The 21,522-nt window shown below is 39.4% G+C and overlaps 1 protein-coding gene across 4 annotated transcripts in view; it reads right to left on the bottom strand.

Annotated features, from left to right (window-relative positions):
- Window positions 1-21,522, bottom strand: part of ANKS1B (ankyrin repeat and sterile alpha motif domain containing 1B) — a 411,850-nt gene that overhangs the window by 50,589 nt on the left and 339,739 nt on the right. The window lies entirely within an intron of this gene.

The following is a 21,522-nucleotide window of genomic DNA, read 5'->3' as shown; positions in this document are numbered from 1 at the left end:
CTGGGAATGCTAAAATTGTTGGTGTGGGAAAACTCCATTTATTATGCCGAATGCTGTTCATCCTCTGCCTGTTTTGAGAAGTGGAAGTCCTGTGGAGAGATAACACACTCTCACAGACATGTGGGAAGCCTTGTGTTATAGAGAGGCAAGAGCCCTCCCCTCCCCTCCTGCCAGCCAGAATGGAGCCATGTCCCCATCCCTCTATCACCTGGTGTAGTTAGCAAGGTAATGAAATAAATTCATCCTTTGCATTTTGGCTGTGGTTTGAGGGTTGCTCTTGGTTACCAGTATGTGTAGATTCACACACACAGGTAATCTCCAAATATCTCATACAGTTTGTGATATTATGTAGAATCATCCTTGTGTAAGAAACACCGGGTGGACAAACTTTTACCCCAGAGTTGTATTACTTTTTTGATCAGACGCAAAATCTCTGTTGCACAGAAACAGGTCCATCAGTGGATACATTCACACACCTCATGCTTGTCCAAACTCCCAGAAAACTGCCAAAAAGTTGTCCCAAATTCACAGCAACTACTCCTCATTTGTATTTCTCTGTGTCCTTGCCTCCTGCAAAACCACCACTGCTCTCAGGAAATCGGGGAGAGCAGAAGCAGCGAGTTGGAAATTTTAAGTATTAGCGGGAAAAATCACATATTTCAATGGTACTCTTTAATGGCTACAATGGCTGTAGTGTAGAGTGTACAGCAGCATTAATTGTAGCAGCAAAGCCTCTGCTCTGCAAACAGCAGTGTCCTTACATAACTCCTCCAGACTGTACATGTGGTTTCATACTCCAGAGCTGCCTCCATTCCCTCTCAGAAAACAGTACTTCCCACTATATTTAGGACCACCGTGTGTCAACACCCTTCAGCTGAGAGGAAGTTCTCACTCAACCTAGAAAAAGTAATAGTCCCCAAAAAACCTGGAAATGCTGCATCTTAAATGAACAACTACCTCAGCTTAAGCGGTAGCACTAAGAGCTGCAATTCATGAGAACAAACAAAACCCAAACCCCAGCAACTCCCCTGCTACATCTCTTAGATGCAGTATCTCAAAATATGGTACAGCAGCATGCTGTCATTATTCCAGTATCCATGCCTACCCATCCATTATCCTGCCCATCCACGTGCACACGAACCCATCCCCGTTTCCTCTGTTAGATGTCTCTGTGCTATGTGATCCTGTTGAACACCAATAACCTCTTTGCTGCCCACATCTCCGGAGTGATGGGCTGTGACATGGAGCAGATGGAGGCCTTCCTCCGAGAGGCAGCTCCCAGGGCTGCTGCAGACCCTGCAGCTGGGCAGCGGACACAAGCCGCGGTCCCACAAACCACCCCGCTATGTGCTCTCCTTTCAGTCTAAATCTAGAGAAGCTGAGATAATGCAGCACACAGAGAAATGCCTGAGGCATGCAGGAGACTTAGTTATGTATTCAGTTTACACTGAGTGTTAAACAGAAGGGTGCACAGTTTATCTCTGTATTTAACTATGTGAAACACGTGAATGAACCACAGCTGCTTTAAGCATTACTCAAATAATGCACTTCAGTGAACCTGCTTTTTTCATAATGCTTCCCCATCAAGATCATTTATCCAGAGATTTTTAAGCCAAGCTAAAGTTCTTTGGGTTGTTTCAAGGTCCTCAGCACTCTGACTGCCTTATTAGCTATATCAAACCACACAAAGCAACTTTCTCTGACTTCACAGAGCTGTTGAACAGCAGGAGAGAACAAGACATGTGTCTTGAGGGACACACATAAGAGATCGGCAGACAGGTCTCAATGACTAAATTATTTCAAAAACTGTTCTCAATTTGAAAGTAATAAAGATCTTTAAACACAATAGGCACTGCTAAGCTTACTACACATTTTGGTTTTTTGTTATAATGGTGGTTGTCCCAAATGTGAATGGGAGGGAGTTAATGATGCAACCTACAGAAACATATGGTCCCCAGGCAAGAGGCAGCTGCATCCCAGTCTCATCTGGAGCACATACTATGTTAACTGGAGACAGCTGTATTCTTCTGGAAATTACTCCCTAGCAATTTTCTTACTTGGAAAACCTGTTTCTCAATGTAAAATACTGTTTTCTGAAACACTTCTATATTTGAGTTATGAGGGTTTAACAAACATCCTGAAACTCGGGAAACTCATCCTGCAAATGGATTATACTTGACAGTATTTTTCAAAAATGTCAAATATCACAAATATGGGTCAACAGTGTGGAATGGTAGAGCTGCCTAAAGCAGTACCATAGAAATATGTTACTGTTGAAAGTCTTGCACTTAAACAGCCCACAAGTTAGCTTTCCTGGTATATAATTTCTATAAATCAGGTTACAGTGAACACTGAACTAACACTGAATAAGGACAGTCAGTAGAGTGCACCTAAGTGTCATGCAGTGAGGCATTTTGTCAAATGGATTGTAGCCCACTTGCTGCACAACAATGAAATGAATTTTGCAGTGTGGCGGCAGGAATCAGCAACAACACGTCGTCAAACTGTTCAGAGTAGCTCAAGGCTGTCCACAGTATGTTATTTCATCACTGGGACAAAAGGAAAAATAAAAAAAAAGCATGTACATGGCATGCTTCTTTCCACACTGATGGCAGGATATCTGAGACAAGAATGATATCACTCCATTTCATGTATTTCATGTTGCAATACAATTAAAAGAGAATGGGGCAAGTCACTCATCCAAAGCACTGACACATGCACAAAAATTTAATGTTATTTTTACTTCTGTACTCTGCAATGATTAGCATACAAAATGAAATTCCACTAGGAAATGTAAGAAATCCACAAATATAGCCAATGTAACACTTTGCATTTAGATCTCTGGCTTAGCTGACAGATGTTTCAAAAGATACATGTAGCCCAATAACTCCCTGGTGACTGGGTATGTGCAAATGCTGGAATTAACAAGCTATTCCACCTAAAAATGAGCCTTATTTCTGCAACATTCTTCTGCCTGATCTTTCCTCTAATTGAATAATAATATTCAATACTGTATGATTCTACTTTTTTTTTTTCCCCCGGATATTACAAAGAGCACTGAAATTCAAGACATTAATTCTCCTTCTTTTGGAATAATCTGAAAAATTTTTGTATGGACTAAAATTATGATCATAATAGCACAAGAGGTCTGGACTAAATGTGTAGCAGCACCTGGACACCAGGAACCACCTAAAAAAATGTAAAGAGTGATCAGAACAGTGCTAGTGATTGTCCAGTAGCAGCAACAGACACCAGAATTAAAGAAAACAATGGTAAATGCAAGCCAAAAGAGTGGGATCTTCCTATTTCTGTAAGAAAACAGCTCAAAACACATGTTAAAATCAATATTATTAACCATTTTACTGCTGGTCCTATTGGAATAAACTGCAAGCTATCTGGAATTCCAGATGAAGGGATACATTTGATTATTACCCCTCTCCTGCCACAATGCTGCCCCACAGGGCTAATCCTAAAACATGGCAGGGCCCAGAAAAGCCAGAAAGTGGCCCCAGATCAATTGTACAGCTCACCTGACCAATGGGATTGAAAACTACAAAAGGATTAAACATACTTGTATAAATTTTCAGCATCAACTTTACAGATCCTAACCACAGAACTGCTGTCAACGTTAACAGTTAAAACAAACATACAAACAAAACCCACCAAACAAACAAAAAAGGTAAAAAATCTCTATATTCTGCATACTGACCAAGATTACTTAGTGTAAAAATTGGTATATTTTGAAAATTAAATAGGCCCAAGTCAGCTATGATACTTAAACTCAAAGAGGGCAGGTTTAGATTAGATATTAAAAAGAAATTCTTTACAGTGAGGATGGTGAAGCACTGGAATAGGCTGCCCAGAGCAGCTGTGGATGTCCCATCCCTAGAAGTGCTCAATGCCAGGCTGGATGGGGCTCTGACCAACCTGATCTAGTGGCAGGGGGCATGCCCATGGCAAGGGGCATGGGACTGGGTGCTTCAAGGTCCCCTCCAACCCAAACCACTCTGTGGTTCTACAAATGCCCAGTGGCTTTAGCAGCACCAGACAAAGCCAAATCCAGTGAAATCATGTCAGACTTCTATTGCATTTCTCATAGTCTATGCTCTTTCTCAGCACATGGCAACAGAGAAGCACCAAAGCATCCTGCTGGTCAAAGGCTTGCTGCAACTTCTCTGGTGTCCACACCTGCAGGGGAAGCAAGTGTGGAAGGAAGGAAGACACCTCTGAGAGACTTTTATTTCATATCATAATGATTTCATATCATAAGGATATGAAATATGGGTCACAATCCTCTGGAGTTAATTACCCAGCTGGAAACAGATGTCAGCTGTCTTGATGACAGCATTTCACAAAGGCCAATGGCTGTCCTGTAAGTCCCATTTCCAGATGTTATCTTGAGGAACTGATGTTTGTTTGGTCCCCTATCACTCAAAAAAATAACTGAGATGCAGATTTCCATTTAAGGGCATTGAGAAAGCAAAGGCCAAGAGTCTCCTCCAAGTAAACTTGTCATTGCCACCTCAGGTCAGACTGAGGCAGGTGAGAATTCATTATTTTTTGTAGGAGTTCTCAGGACAGACTTAGTCCTGACTGGGCCAATCAAGCCATTTTTGTCATTAAAGTGCTTTCCAAATTGGCTAACAGAAAATACCAGGTGCTAGTATTTTTGCTCCACTAAAGATAAAAACAGTAACAGTAATTTTGTGCTTGTAATCAAGGAGCATTAATATTTCAGTGAAAAAAATTCTATTTAATATTTCCTTTAAAAAACTTAGGAAAATGTAGTGAAATAAGACCTGGCTGAAACTGACACCTGACCACTTTGCCTCCTGTGTCTCAGGCTACATGCTGGACTGTTTTTTAAAAACAATTTTTAAATCAAAAAGTTAAATACATGGCCTCTTAAGAAATAAGTCACAGTTCAATCATTCTACAAGCCTCAGATGTAATGATAAACATTACATATGTGCATTTTTGTCCCACTAGTCTCAACCCCCCATAAATCAGAAATCCTAAAGATCTGTTATACATACAAACACCAAGATTGCTACAGCAATGATTACCTATTCTAAGAGACAAGGCTGAAAATATTATTTATGTGAAAAATGGCAAGCACTAAGCAGGTCTGTACATAAAGGAAAACATTCAATTTTCACAGGAAGTAAGTAGAAAAAATATTAGACAATTTGAGAGGTGGAACACAATCCAAATGTGTGCTAGGAGACAGACTGTGCCCTCCACTGAGGACTTGCATTTTCACCTGTGTGTTGAGCTAATGATAGATCCAGTTACTGGTTCAGATCAGATTGAAGAATGTGTGGTCACAGAGACCAGGAGCACTCACTCCTTGAGCTCTTCAGTGTTATTCATATAGCACTACAGGAGAGCAACTGCAATATCAATATGTTATCCCAGAGTATTTTGCAGGATTACTTACACAGCAGATAGATTATAATTAAAGTTACTGGTACTACAACACATTTCATAATGAGCTAATAATTTATTTATCTATTTTTAATAGGCAATTATCAGCAAAGCACATTAATCTGTACACAAGCATGAAATACAGCTCATGTAATGAGAAATAAGAGATGAAATAAAAATCTCTATAGAAAATTTTAATAGCTCTAAAATGGATCCTTTTTTTTTCTGATTTTGATCTATTTTCATTGCAGACTTACTTAATCCCAAGAAAAAGCAAAAAACCCCAAACATTCAAGCCCATTTAAAGAAAGGGACATTTTTTCTACTAAGTAAATGGCTTTTTAAAAAAACCTTCTAATAACATAGAGTAGTAAGAGTTTTTACAATATCAGAAGAAGCAAACAGCCTGGAGTAAAAATGCAGATTACTCTAGCTCACAGTCATAACCAAGGCTGTCATGAAAAGGCAAGCTCTGCAATATGTGAATAGCATTAGTTAATTATAAAGGTATTTATATATTAGGATTGGAAATTGTTTACTTCTATATTGTGCAACTATATAGTCTGATAAAAATTGCAGCAAAAATAAGATGGCGTTAAATATCTTCTGCTACTAGAGTTTAATGAAAGTGCCTCTATGCTTTTTATATTTTTCTTTCAAATCAGCATTATTTAGATATACAATGAGTGCAGAAAAGACTGTTATCAAGACACAGAAGGAAAACCCAAACACTGGGGAGAAGAACCTGGACTGAGGATCAGAACTAATGTTGTTAAAGAAATGCTATTCAGAACAGACTTAGCTTCTTGGTATATTTGCCAGTTACCAGATGTATGCATGAAGACCTAATTACTTTTGCATCATAATTATTTCAGTTTAGTAAAACGATTTTTCTGTAAAACACTCACATTGAAAGCATCAATTCCACCCCTGAATATCTAGTTCAAGCCAGATCTATGCACAGAGGCTGTGGCTTCACTCCAGCTCTGCTATCATAGAGCCACAGAATCACAGAAATCATTTAAGTTGGGAAAGGCCCTTAAGGGCACTGAGTCCAACCACAGAACTAAAACTGCCAGGTCCAACATCCAACACTAGACTATGTCCCTAAGTGCCACATCTAGACATCTTCTAAGTATCTTCAGGAATGGTGACTCCACCACTTCCCTGGGCAGCCTGTGCCAGAGCTTGACAATGGCTTTGGTGAAGATATTTTCTCCTAATATCCAAACTAAACCTCCCCTGGTGCAGCTTGAGGTGATTTCCTCTTGTCCTGTCACTTGCAACTTGGGAGAAGAGGCCAACCCCCACCTGGTTTCAGCCTTCTTTCTGGTGGTTGTAGAGAGCAATGAGGTCCCCCCTGAGCCTCCTTTTCTCCAGACTAAACACCCTCAGCTCCCTCAGCCACTCCTCATCAGACTTGTGCTCCAGACCCTTCCCGAGCTCCATTGCCCTTCTCTGGACACAGTCCAGCATGCTATGGAGTGGTTCATACAGGACATACAGCAATCCAAAATGTACTCACCCCTCACAGTAGTATATATCCCAGAGTTGAAAACATGACAATGCATTATTGCTCTATTGCTAACATTAATATTTACCCACTTTTTAAGGGGAAAAGCTGTAAAAGTATCATCACGATAAAAATCTGATGAGTGTTTGTAGGCTTTGATACAAGCACTGCTAATGTCAGTACTCTACTAGTATGAACTGACAGCATGAAGCTGAGGCCACAACCCATCCCAATTCACTGCCAAAATACAGGAGCATTGTCCTAGAAATCTCATGAAAACTGTGTGGAACTGCTTCCTCAGAAGAAAGTTCTGCAGAAAGAAGTACCAGGGTTTGGTCCAACAGGAGGGGTTCTGAGCTGCAGTGGGAGCACTTGCAGCAGAGCAACCTTCCAGGGATCTCACTCCTGGGATCCAAGGGTGGACCTGGGAGGTGGGCAGGGAGCAGCTCTCTGTATGGCCAGCTCCTCATCTCCTGTGTTCCTTGATCACAGAAATGCTAACATTGGCACAAGTAAATGGGCTGGAAAGTACAGCCAGAGATGAAGGAAAGAAGAAGGGGTGGAAATCTCATTTTCAGCAGCTGCTGGTGCTTACAGCAGCATGAGCCAAACACAAGATGAACCCACTACAGGGAAACTGCAGCTTCTTTCACAATGGACCACCCAGAAGAGGAGGGCAGCTAGGATTAAAAAAGACTGCAAAGAGACATAAAGCAAATGCTTTAACAGAAACCATGGTCTATAAGCTCATGCATTTGAGTACTCAGCAGCTCTTGTCTTAACAGTTATCAGTGTGGACTCACTTCCTGCAGAGTGGCTGCTTGCCCTCAGCCATACCTGTCATTGAGTGCTTGGCACACTGACGGAAGAACACATTTTGTGACATGCTGGTAATAGGCAGCTTTAACTTTGGTTTTGGGCACATGTGTTTTGCCATCCAGGAATGTCACCACTATCAAGATCTTAATTTCATTAATCTACAGGAAATATGCATCAACAGATGTGACAGGGTGTAAAGAGGATCCTCAACTATCGCTCCACCTGCACTGCAGCAACAGCCATCTGACCAATTTCATCACTTTTCTTCCAGCAAGGACACTCCCTAGAAGAATAAACTTTGAATAACTGATAAACTCAGTCTAGGTTATGTTGTGACATACAACATTAGCATAAAAATAATTATTAAAAATTTTTCTCCATCTAATTATTTTTCCAGACATCTTTTACTATCTTGGTTTGTAGTCTTTGCTCACTAAACAATCAATGAATTAAATGCCAGCCCCTCTCCCCAAGTTTCATGCTGCCATCCACCTTCATCAACCTCATCCTCTGACACCAAACGGAAGAAGCTACTGCAGACATCAAAGCTACCTATTCATCCCAACTCCAGCTAAAGGAGTCTACTGTTTTCTTTCAGGTAGTCTGATTGATCAACCTACTTTAAATAAATTAAGAGAAACTTTGACTAATCTACATTCATTTTGGATTGTGACGCTGCTTGCCAGATTCTTAACCCCAAATCTTGCACACTTTCCAAATTCATTATATGGCTTTAAAAAAGCTATTAGTTCTTCCTTACATCCCAGCTTTGTTTGTATCTTTAATGCTGGCACGACGGTATCAATGACAGCCCTTATCCTAAAAAAGGCAATGGCCACCATGGCAGAGCAGAATCATACATCACAGGCAGAGCAAGCATCATCCTGTACTTTGACTCTTAATCTGTGAGGAGGAAGCACCGTGGGTGGGAAAGAACAGGCTCTATAAGCACAGCAGGATGGCTGGATTAACTCTGCCAGGGGCAGCAAGGGGACAGCAAAAGCATTTCTCAAAATATCTTTTTCTTTCATGCTCTGAGGTAAGAGCAGGAAGGAATACTATCAAAAAGTGCCATTACAAAAGGATACAAATAAAGTGGCAAAAATATTCATTCCTCAATAGCTCAAGTAAATTCTTCCCATGTGGCTCTGAGAAACACAACAAATTCCAGCAGAAAAGATTATTGTCTGCATGATTTGAGAGAGATCGAAACCACAAGGCAGTTCAGATCTTGCACATCTTATGCAGATTCCTTCATTAAACATTCAACATTAGTCTGGCTTAAGAAAGAAACATTTCTGTACATTACCAAATTAGAACAAAGCAAGCTGTACTGAAGAGCTCTCCAAACATGAGGCTGATTTTGTACTATGATTAAAAAAAAAAAAAGATAAACCAAACTTCTTATTAACAGTGAAAACTGGCAAAGTTTTGGTCATCTCAAACTTCTTGCCCTTAAAGATATTTTATATATGAAAAAGAATATAGATGTATGCTTCTGAATCCACAGTTGGGACAGATCCATTATTAATGAAGCATTCTGGCAAAACCCACCAATGAATGGGTTGTCCTGGGAAAGGCTTTCTTGCTACAAATTCTATTTGAATTTTCTCAGTGAGAAGGGCTGTACAGGACTGACTACTTGTACAGGGTAGAGCAGCATGTCTTCTACACCTCTATCTCCTTTTTCTCTTCAGCCTTATCAAAAGTTCCCGAAAAAGCAAGGTTCTCTTCAAACGGATTATAAACATCACCTCCACGGCTCATGCTTTGACTTTCTTGTTCTTTATCCTAACTCCACCCAACCCATAAAATAAAGTCAAAAAAAGGAAAGATGGTTCCAAGGATTCCATTCCTCTCTTTTCCCATCAGTAGCAGTAACACCAGCAGCACATCCTTTTTTGCAGAGTGTTACATGAGGGGATATTGGGACCTCCATGAAACCAAAAAGACTTATCAAACCTCTGGGTTCAGCTAACTGCAGGAGAGTAGGCCCTGGCTGCAAGAAGTCAGATGCCTAGAATCACATCTGTGATGATTTCTAAACCACACTGAATGTTGTCAAAGATCTCCCCAGTCTCTAATCATGTCTTTTTATAATTCTAAATATTGTAATTCAGCAAATATCTAGGCAGTGCTAAACTTAAATAGATAAATAAACTTAATATCTAGGCAGCTTAAACTTAGCATTGTAAGCTGAACAGTTGGGCTCAGTCATCTTAGAGGTCTTTTCCTACCTAAATGATCCTATAAATGTCCTTAATGCAACAACTAAACCCTCTAATTCTTGAATTATGGTTTTTGTTAATATTTAACCTAAATGGTCACTTCCTTGTTCTGTCCTCACTGATTTCTGAAAATAATTCATCATTATGAACAGTTTTACTTTCTCCTGCAACTAATTTACTTTAACATACATACAATTTTGCAAAATTCTCCTACCAAGAATAGAAATTTGTTTTCTTTCCCTAGTTTGTTTTAGGTGGACATAAAGAATACAATGTATAAACATATTATCCCAGGTGAAATATGAAGGGAACAGCACTAGGGGACAGAAATCTACAAGCTTTTAAACACATTCACCTTGCTACCACGCACAACATTCCTTTTTTTGTGTTCTGTTGTTGACTGATGTTCAGTCAAATACCCAGTGGCTCTTGTTCTCCCGCCCAAATTATTCCCCCGTACTGCTGTTCAGTGAAATACTCAGAGCTCATTATATTCTCATGTGATCTGTACTTTCAAAATAAATCACTTTCACATTTCTTCAATTAAATCTTATATAACTGAATCAACCCATTTATGCATTTTGAAGAAAATTCTCTCTTTTAATCCTATTTTACAAATGTTACTACAATGTTAAATAATCATCTTTCAGATAAGAAAAAATGCCACAAAAATCCACATTTGTTTGGATGACGAGTTTTGCTACAGCAAAAAAAGAGATTAGTTTACATGTACATTTATATCTCTTAATTTACAGTATTAGGTGTAAAAGCCAGAGGCATTATTGTGAAGCCAACTAAGTTTCTATATGATCTTGTCACAAACGTGCACTACTGTACAGATCACATTAACTCACTACAACAAGAAATCCTGTCATGAGCATTTTACACCAAATCACCACATGAACTGTGATTAATGATGAATCAGAAGAGTAGATTTAAATGAATAGCAAGCAAAGAGAAAAAAACTCTTATTATGGACAATTAGATGATAATGTAACCTACATATTTGCTATGTTCTAAGATGCAGCCACCTAGGGTATGTTCACATGACTTACTTAAAATGTATTTCTGAGTTGTACTAGAGAATTAAATAACATTTTGGCTTTTCAAATTAGTCAGTAAGCCTAAATTTAGTCACTGTTAAATATAGTTTTAGAAAGACTACTATTCAAGCATGCATCTCATTTATGTGGGTTTTTTAATTCCTGTATTTGTGATCCAGGTCTGGACTCAGAAGAGTGTGAGCCTTTTCTCATTTTAAGAATCCTGACATTTAAACTTACTTGTTTCTGCTGGAAGAACCTCTGAATCATAAAATATTTTCCATTCACATTTTGTGTCCATATTTTCATTTCAAACAGATTTTTCACGGATACTCAACTGCATAAGTAAACCAAATTTCTGAGCAGAATTGCAAGGAAATGACTGCTGAATTTAAAATATGCTTTTGAAATGTTATATTTCTACATTAAAAAACACAAGCTTACTTAGCAGTGGGAAGTTTCTTCATTTTCAGGAGCTTTTTCTGTGTATCACCCTAAACTTGGTCCAGTGATCTTTCATGAATGAACACTCTCCACAAGGAATTTACCAAACTGATGCTCCCACTGAGCCCTGGGAGCCGGGTGCCCTCCCTGCCTACGGGCCCAAAGGACAGAACCAGCACAACAGTGCTGCAGGCAGGCGCTTGCCATCAAAGTGTGGCATGGATGGACTGGGAAAAATGCTCCAGACTCTTCACACTTGAAGATCGAGAATTATACTTAAAATTAGCAAAGCATTCTCAAATCGTAGAACCACAGAATAAGCTGAGTTGGAAGGGACCCATCGAGTCCAACTCCTGGCCCTGCACAGGACACTCCAAGAGTCACACCCCGTGCCTGAGAGCTGTGTGCAAACACTTCCTGAGCTCTGCCAGGCTGGTGCTGTGACCACTTCCCTGAGGAGCCTGTTCTAGAGCCCAGCCACCCTCTGGGTGAAAAGAAAACACTGAATGTACTGGCTCTTCAGGATTGCTCAGGATAGGAAAAGGTGTATTTCAGGCTGGAAAACAGGGAGCAGAGCACAGAGCACTAACCAGCTCCCTGAAATTTCAAGACTGTTCCCAGACAACAGCAATCAGCTGGCACAGCCTTCTTGGGGCTGACACAGAAGCTCCTGATCAAAACCAGGATGCTGGTAGGTTCAGGGATGGAGGAGTTTGAAGCACAGTGGAATTCTACAGTGCACAAATTTTCCTACCACCAGCCCAGCGTGCCCTTCCTGCTTGGAGCTGCTTTGCTGCCATCCTGCAGCTCCACTGCTGCAAACAGGGTCATGCTGGATGCACTGCTGCATGCTTCATCTCTGGCTTCATCTCAGGCACCAAGGAATGCTCTCATCTTCTCCCTAGAGAGAGCTAAGACTGTGGAACATTACAATCTACATTTGTCTTACAGACCAATGGGAAATGAGACCTTGTACAGGCCAGGGATTCCTCCACATCCATGCTCGGGGAAAGCAAACAGATGACAAAACACCATGTGCAAATCATAAATGAAAAGATGGTGAGAGACACCACGAGTTACAATTAAGTACTAGCTGTACAAGGAATTATATCTGTTGAGAACTTAAAATGCAAATGTTAAGTTTTGCTAATCTGCTCCTTAACTGCAGATACAACCAACGCAAGCTCCTGAAATAATAAAGCGAAATGAGAATTTGGAACCTACAAGAGATAAAATGAGTGCCGGAATTTTAAGAGGATGAATAACATGGGAGAAGAATAGGAAGACCAGAAAATGGGTCATTATAGTAATCAGATGAGAAATAGCTAATGGAAGGATTAACATTTTACAATAAAATTTAAAAGCAACTATTTGAAGGATATCAGGAGGTGACATCAGAAGGCATTTGTGATAACCAGAGTAGATTATTTTATCTGTCTTTTCTGGCTGTTTAGGTAACTTGCCTATTTTCTTCTTTGCAAATTCAACTTCCTTCCCTCTCTGTCAACCTTCTCCCTCTCTCCCCACATCTTATTTTCAGCTCAAGAAACCCCAAAGTCCTTTTCCCTTGCAGCTTTCCTCTAGGTCTTCCTTATTTCTTTACCACCCATCACTCACCACCCAGCTCAGCAATTTATCTGCACTTGCAACCATATTCCCACCTCATTCAGCCAACCACTGCAGAGGTGACAGGGAGAAATGACAGCAAAAGAATGAGCAAAAACTACCAACCAGTCAATAAGGCAAAAAGTCCACAGAAAAATGGAAAGGAAGCAGTTGGATTAATAATAAAATCAGATTTGATTTAATGGCACCTGCTCTCCTCCATATAAGCAATGAAATAACAACTTAATGAACATTTTTAATGTATATTTAATGTCTATTATATATGTTATTTCCAGGATAACTGCTCAGGGTTGCAGAAAAAGACCGCCTCACTCTTCAGCAATCTCTGTCCTTATTTTGCAACTCTAGGATACCGTGGAAATAAAGAGAACAAACACCCACATAGGTTTCTATTCTTTCATGGTCTGTGCAGTCTTGTACAAGTGGTGCTGCAAGGAGAACTGCAACCACCTCCCCTCATCAGCTGTGACCTAGGAGAACTGAGTTTACTACCACACATAGTATGATTGCTTGATTCTTTATTGAGATAAAACATAGAAGACAATGTTTTACCAATAGGAAGCATTTTGCAGAAGGGCTGGCTATTCAATAACATTTTGAAGAAAGAACTGATTTTGTGAACATGGGCTCCTGCTATGAATTATTTTTTGCATAAAATTGTGCATCTAAGTTTTAGTTATTTAAAATCCCATGAAATCCCCTCACCAGGATACATTTTCTTACTATCTAAACCAAAAATTATTACTGTGCCATGATGCAGGAAATACTTAGAAAATATAAAAGTTTACTCTTGTATGTTATCATTGTATCATTTTGATAAAAAATTTCATAAGTCCCCAGGAACAGGCATGTATGTTAAAATCATCTAGGGTCATCTTTAATAATTTAAAAGCTTCAGTGGTTCAGATTTTCATTTTTTTAACAAAATATGGCATGTGTTTGTATCAGCAAGTTTCATCCCCCATAATCCATCTCCCTCCTACACCTTACTAGCATAAAAACCTTTTCTGCTTGCTGACAGAATACTAATTTGGCTTCATTTAAATGCTAAAGCAATGTAGTCCAGCTATCTCATTTAAAACATATGTAAAGCTGTGAAACAATTGACAAGCACAAAGAAGAGTGTCTACCATAAGATTTGCAAGGAATTATTTTTTAATAGGTGCTAAAAAGCCAAAAGCTTATCCTAACCATCTTTTTCCCCCACACATGTGTCTCTTAAAATCAGGGAGGGGAAAAGGGCAGCATTTCTCTCACAGCTCACCATGTCATATGACCTGATAAGAGTAAAGGCCAGGTGATGTATATAGAGAATATATGTGTGTGTGTGTATCTATATCTATATCCATATCTCTATCTCTACCTATATCTATCTACATCTATCTATATATATATGTAGGTTTCTCTTTGTGCAAGGGCAGTCATTTATTCTCTAAAGTTCAACCACATTTTTATTCTGTGTGTGTGGTAAGGAAATGTGCATTAACAAAGCCTGCATCAAAAATAAATCGAGGGCAGGAAGAATTTCCATATATGAAGAGTATTCCAACTCTAAATACAGAGTGCTCTATGGACAAGACCTGGGCTGGTATCCCTCAGAGGTACCTATTAGTGACTTTCACTGACAAATCTCTCAGACCATCCTCCTCATAAAAGCAGAGTTTTAAGGCATAAAATGGAAAGTATACTGAATCTTTCACTGGCATGATTCATTGAGTTGATTCAAACACTTGGTGTGCAAGTATGTGGGGTTTAAATAAATACACCCACTCTTCAGTAAAAATGCGTGATGTGTGTTACCATCTTTGTACATGCACAATGGCTGGAAAGCAGGAAAGAAAAAATGTGCAAGAGACCCCTCATACTACTGCAGCAGAGCCAGCCACAACAAGCCTGAGAAACAGAGACCCCCAAAGCCTGGATTGGAATAGCATCAATATCCTCCAGGTCAGAGAAAACTGGGAGGTAAGCCTCATCTTTCTGCGGTACACAACCGAGGAATTACTCATTCAGATGTTCTCACAGAGGCTCACACAATCTATTTTAAATTCAAAATCAAGGCAGCTTCCCCCACCCCAAACAAAAATGCAGACACAAGCTACTGTGCTAAAATGTTCCTTACAACAGCAGAGAACGTACGTGGACAAGTGAGATAGCAAAACCTGATACAATTTACAACTGAGATTAAGATGAGATGAAAAAAACCTTCTCTCTCTAAACCTGCTAATTCCTGAAAGGTTAAAAAAACCCCAGAGATTTATCAGCAGAAGAGTCACTAGTAAAAATAATTTCTTTCAGAGAGTAAATATAACTTTTGTTGTGCAGGTTGCAAGAAGACAAGAGCCATTGTTGGACACATCTGTATTTTTAGATATAATCATCTCATTTACAGTTCAGCACTTTAAAGAAATGAAAATGTGGAAGATCTGATTGCAGTTCTAAACCTGTTTTGTGCGAAGGACTAATGCAAGACTGACATAAGAAGCTGACCCATATACTGAAAAATAGGATCTAAAATTAAATGGGAAAATGTACATCATTATTTTAACTTAGCTCCAAGTTGCACAGCTAAATCTCTGTGCAGCAACCTGAAAAGTTATCTATACTCTGCAGATTATTACGCACTCAGTGAACACACATTCAAGTAATTTTTGCTATGTTAGTTACATTGAATTTTTCATGCATTTTAAAATTGGACAAATGGTTAAGAAAAATAATTCAATAGGTCAGGTGTTTCATTACCTTATATATTAACAACAAAATCCTCCAATCAGAATCAAATGCCGTTTTTTGGTTTTTTGTTTCTTTTTTTTTTTCCTCCCTTACCTGTGGACCCATGTTCTTTTTCCAGGGCAGGAGAACCTAGTGAGAAGCCTTCTCAGCTTGCTGGAAGTACCAGGGTGCTGAACATGTGGGGCTGTGCTACCTATAATCCCTACAGAAACTGCTCACGTTTAGATCCGAGCTAACACTTTATCTTTTGTCTAGATTTACTCTTATGTTCTTGGTCTGAGGCGCCCTGTTCCCAAAGGAATCTTTGCTTTGTAAGAATTTCTGAATGTACACTGAATACCAGCTCGACACTGTTTAATAACAAAGCATACATGCACTAGAATTTTGAAAGCACTTATAATATTTTCCACAAGCTTATAAGTTACCTGCCTGCAATGATCTAATGCCAGTGAAAGGCTTTCTTTCAAACACCACGTACTGGTAACAAGGATGAGAACCTGGTTTTCTTGATGTCAATGTCAAAACACCATTGACTGGAATGAAGCCAGTGTCTCGCCTGGACATGCTGTACTCCAATAAAATAGGGATTACACTGCATTGCAGGACTGAAAAGGATGGGTAAAGTCAAAACGAAATGGTAGAATGAAAGCTGACTGTGTAAAAATAGTGTTTTCTTATTCAGCAGACCTACCCTACAAAAATATTCAATCTCTTAACTGCTTATACTCAGAGCTAGAAAAACACCCTAGGATTACTTTTTATTTCAATTTCAGAGATGGCCCAGTTATGGTGAGAGTAAGCAGATCCTATATATTGTCTTTCACTCTTGTGATTTCATCACAAGTCTCAACAAAGTCTATCTGCTTCCCAAAACCACAAACTTTTGAATCTCAGCTTTGTTACGGAGACAAATGCATAAGTCCCATGACCTCATAGACAGTTTTGAATTATGTAAATTTTTTTCCCTATAATATTTCAAGCCCTGAGGTTAACTAGTTTTTCATCAAATAGATAATCACTAATTAAAGGACAACTGAACTTTCACATTCTGCACACAGGAACAGTCTGCCCAAGCTGGAAGAGCCCTACTGTAAATTGCCACCTTATTACTGTATGAGGGCAAGAAAGAAGTCTTACAGACACCAAAGTAGACTTTCAGGCAACATGCATATTCCAATTAAGAGAAAACTCTTATTTCCAAACTTGACAACTTTTTCCTTTTGGTTCACAAGACAAAATGAACAGGGCACTTTTAACCCTCCCCTGAAGCACCAGCTTTTCCCAACACTGGGTTGCCAACGATTCTAACCCACTGAAACACAAGGAATTCACAGTCTCTGAGGGATGCAAAGAAAAGCTTGGACACAAGCATAATCCAACTACAAAACCCAAAACCATATGCAAAGAGGAGAGAAATTGTGTGATGGTATCTCTCCCTGTGTTCTGTAAAGGGCTCTGTTGAGACTTGGGTGAAAAGGACACTGCTGTTAGTGCCAATCCCTTCCTGCCAACCCACTGCTTCAGAGTGTAAAACTGAGGCAGATCTGAGACCAGCTGGGGACAACCTGCAGTTTTGATGTGTTTCTCCCTTCTCTACAGGAACTCTGCCCAGGCTGTCAGCGCTCAGAGCACAGATAGCTCATCCTAGTCACAACTTTAATGGTATGCTAAGATAAGATGCAGACATTAGCAACTTTTACTAATAGCTGCTCTTGATCCCATATTGTCAGCTCCACGTTTCCAGCCTGCTTTGTTAACACCCACGTTTTGTTACAGTGGAATCTTACAAGGATCTCGGGTCTCAAGAAGAATGACACCCTTGGTGAAATGAAGACAACTGGACGCATCCCATTTGGTAAGATTTGTCCTTGCATCTCAGGCATCCAGGACTTCTGTCACTCCGGGGTAAAGCATAAGAGAAGACATGGGCCATCAGGATGAAATGAGAAAGGGCAGTAAACTGAACATCAAATGAGTTTAGAACTGGAGTGCAGGGTGCAAAGTACAAGCGCTCAGACACGGCCTCCTGCCCAGGAGATAAATAAGAAGAGGGTAGAGCAAGGTGTTTTAAGAAGAAAAATATGACACAGTATGTTTTTTTTCACAGCACGCTAAAAAATGATTAAAGAAATGTGAAGAAGAACAAAAGACTTGTTCTCTGAGCTTTACTTTCAAATACAGCTACATAACACAGAACTATTCTGATATGTGGCTGTATGCATCGCTTCTATGCCTATTATCCAGCTTTCTGGAAAATTAAATCCAAACCTACACATTTATCTTATAACAGCAGCACAGGTTTTGTGGAGTGAGAGCTTATGAATGGTAAAACACAAATTTAGCACAGTAAAAAACACAGTCCAAGCTCAGGGGTCTATTCCCACTGCTTTTATACACTTCTAGTATTCTGGAAAGTTAGCAGAAGCATTAGGAGCAGAATAGACTGCTGTGAAATGAGCTCACAAATTAAATTAAGAGAGGGAGAGAGCAATGAATAACTGAATCCCCTGAGCCAGAAGAATGCCACGCTGGAGGGTCACAGAAGCACATACAATATGTGCTCCTATGCACCCACTTTGCAGTGGACCCATGTAATTTATTAACCTGACAGCAATGCCATACATACCCACAGGCTCTTCCCAACCTCCCTCCTGCCCATCAGCATGCTTCCACAGAGACCTGCTGAGGAGACTGACACAATGAAAATGCAGTGGGTTTGGCAGCTTTTCAACCCTCTGTATACCTTGGAGACATAAGGATTACTTATTATTAGCAATTAAGAAATTTAATCTACTATCCTACATTGCATATGATCAAGCTTCATTGTACTCTAGTGAGTCTTATCATAGTACAAACATCAGGCTATAAACCCATTTTTTAATGCATTGACTTTAATTTTATATGGTGTCAACCTTCCCTGTTGCAATGTGGTCACTGGATTCTGTATTGTTGATGAGAGTGTGGCTCTCGAGTCTTGAATAATGCAAGTGTATGTTTCTACCAGTGCAGAGAGGAAAATATACTAACTTGATTTTTCTTTCCTATTTTCTTTTGAACAAATGCAAACCTGTGGATTACCTGAAAAATTTGAGGCTGTAGGTGAAACTTGGCATACTAATAGGAATGAAAACCCCATCTTCTAAATCCTAACACACACCTTAGTCATAAAATCATCCTGGATTTACTTTCTGTATCCACACAATCAGGTGAATCCACACAATCAGGGTGAAACAAGACCATTAAAAAACATCTGCAATGTGTGCAGTCTGGCCAAGCACTGTAAGAAGTGATTCACAGTCTTCACTCTCTGCAAACCTAAAATCAGACGTTCCACTATTTTCTTATAGTGGTCTTTGTTCTCATTAACTAATGATAATATGTTTGAAGATAAACTAGTATTCCATGAGAAAGAGTGTGGTTAAGTGAAAAATTATTTTGGCTGCATAATAGACATTGCATTTTCTGATCAAAAATATAAAGAAAATCCAAATCAAGGACTGTCCAACATTAACCCTTGTAAAAAAGTAAAACATCTGATTAAAAATTTGTGAGAAAGCAAAAGTGGATTTCTTATGTCACCATCCATCACATCACTTCCATTCCAGATAGAAGGCGTATTTATCTGCCTCTGCCTTCCCAACACACACACCAAGGAACTTTCCCACCAGCCATGGCATTCTGCTCAATCCAGCTCCAATCCTTTTTCCCTGGAGAGAAGACAGGAGTACCAGGTGCTGGTGGCTCTCATCAGCCAGGGTGCACTATTGCAGTGAGAAGAGCAGTATGAGAAGTCACCTGTAACTGAGTGCTTTTATTTAAGCCAATATGCCATTCATCACACAGTGACTTGTTTTAAAAAGGCAGCTGGTGATTGACCAGGACCACCAGCAGCATAAATAATAGCAGATTTTCCTATGGATTTTCATGTCTGTCTCCACAATCCTTCCCTTGGCCCACAGCAGAACTCCTCCTCTCTCTGTACCTCTTTCCCTGTTATTATTTTCAGCTTCCTCCATCCTCACTGTAACTTCAGCTTCCCACCACAGCTCTACGACTCAACTGTGCTTTTTCCTACCCTACACAATATCCCCACCACAAAGAGGATATGAAAAGGTTCCATCTAGTCACTCCCATGAAAGTTGTGGGAACTTAATACCTCTGAAAGAAACCATTCTTCCAGCTTAAATGCCCAATCAGTTTGAAAGACCAACAATTACTGAAGACCATACTGCATTAGGTTAAAAAGTATTCTCCAAAAGACAACTTTAATGGAGTAAATCGGTGACCAAAAATGCTAAAATATGTGTCTTTTAATAATACAGTTCAGAACAAGAACATCAAATCTTGTTTCTTATGTAACTTCACATAACTGCAGTTATTTAATTACACTTCACCTCATCAAATCAGAGTATTGTGCTACTCTTAATATGCTTTTGCTTAAAACAGAGAAGTTAAAGCACTCCAAATTTAGATTCAAGTCCATCCTTCTGCAACGGTTAACACAAGTCAGCATAACAAACCTGGGCTGTGCACTCGTGTTTACTTAGATGACATGGCATTCACATAGAGTGAATGTCATGTCCTGTCAGAACAGTGATTAATTAAGCAACTGCCTTCATGATTCCTCTCACCTGAGCATGCACATCCAGTATTTACACAGAGCATTCTTTTGACAGAGCCTAGAAAGAGAAATCTGATGCTTAGGAAGAGCAAGGATCAGACTGATTTCTGAGCTCATAACACATTTACACTAACATATTAAAGTATTTTGAAATCAGAAAAATTCCAGTTCTTTGATGATTTATCCACAAAGGAAAGCATTTTTACCAAAACAGCCATACAGGTGACCTCCCATTCAGCAAAGACCCAACTTGTCAACCCGGCTGCTCAAGCAACGAAAACATCAGGCAGGCAAATGCTGTGCTCTGTCAGTATCGTAACTAGTACTGGGGAATTTCAAACAGCAGTGAAATGTAACACAAAGCTCACTAAATCTGGGGAGTTAAAAAGTCCTGCAGTCCATGTTAGTGTGCCTCTGATGATGATGATCCAAGAGTTCTCTAGACACTCCCAGCGCCAAGATAAATCAACACCCAGCTCTAACGCGCTGCACACTAGGTGCTGTCAGAAGAGGTGAAAGTGAGGTGAGGATGGTCAGACAGGCAGAGACCAAGGCTGAATGCATGTTTCATTAATGCATAACTTCCACTTGATAGGACATGAAAAAGTAAAAAAAAATAAATATTTCTTCTAACTTTAAAATAACAGAATTGTATATACTGAAGTCCTTATCCAGCAATGGCTCCATAGTCCTTCTCCTTTTGATGATCTGCAGAAAAGAACCATCCTTATTCATCCTTTTGACTCATGCTGAAGCATAATTACTGCTCTTTTTTTATTTATTGCAGTATCCATTTTCTCCCATTTGTCCTTTTTGTTTTCCTTTTATTTATTTCGAACTTCTACATTTATAGAAATAGAACCAGTTTTCTAAATTTTATTCTTTTTAACCCTATGTTAATTTTATTCTTTTTAACCCTACAGTGCTTTGGCTTTTCTTTTTCTTTTCTGCAACTTTTCAGGAAAGCCAGGTACTGTGAAAGTGCCATTTTGCCTTGTTTTATTTACTCATTGTTTTTGCTGAAAGGGAAGCCAAAAAGACTAGGAATACTTTAGTTCTTAAGACACT

Source organism: Haemorhous mexicanus, chromosome 5, assembly GCF_027477595.1.
Source record: "Haemorhous mexicanus isolate bHaeMex1 chromosome 5, bHaeMex1.pri, whole genome shotgun sequence".
Lineage (NCBI taxonomy): Eukaryota > Metazoa > Chordata > Aves > Passeriformes > Fringillidae > Haemorhous > Haemorhous mexicanus.
Note: the sequence above shows the minus strand (reverse complement) of the source record. Positions and strands in the feature narration are given on the sequence as shown.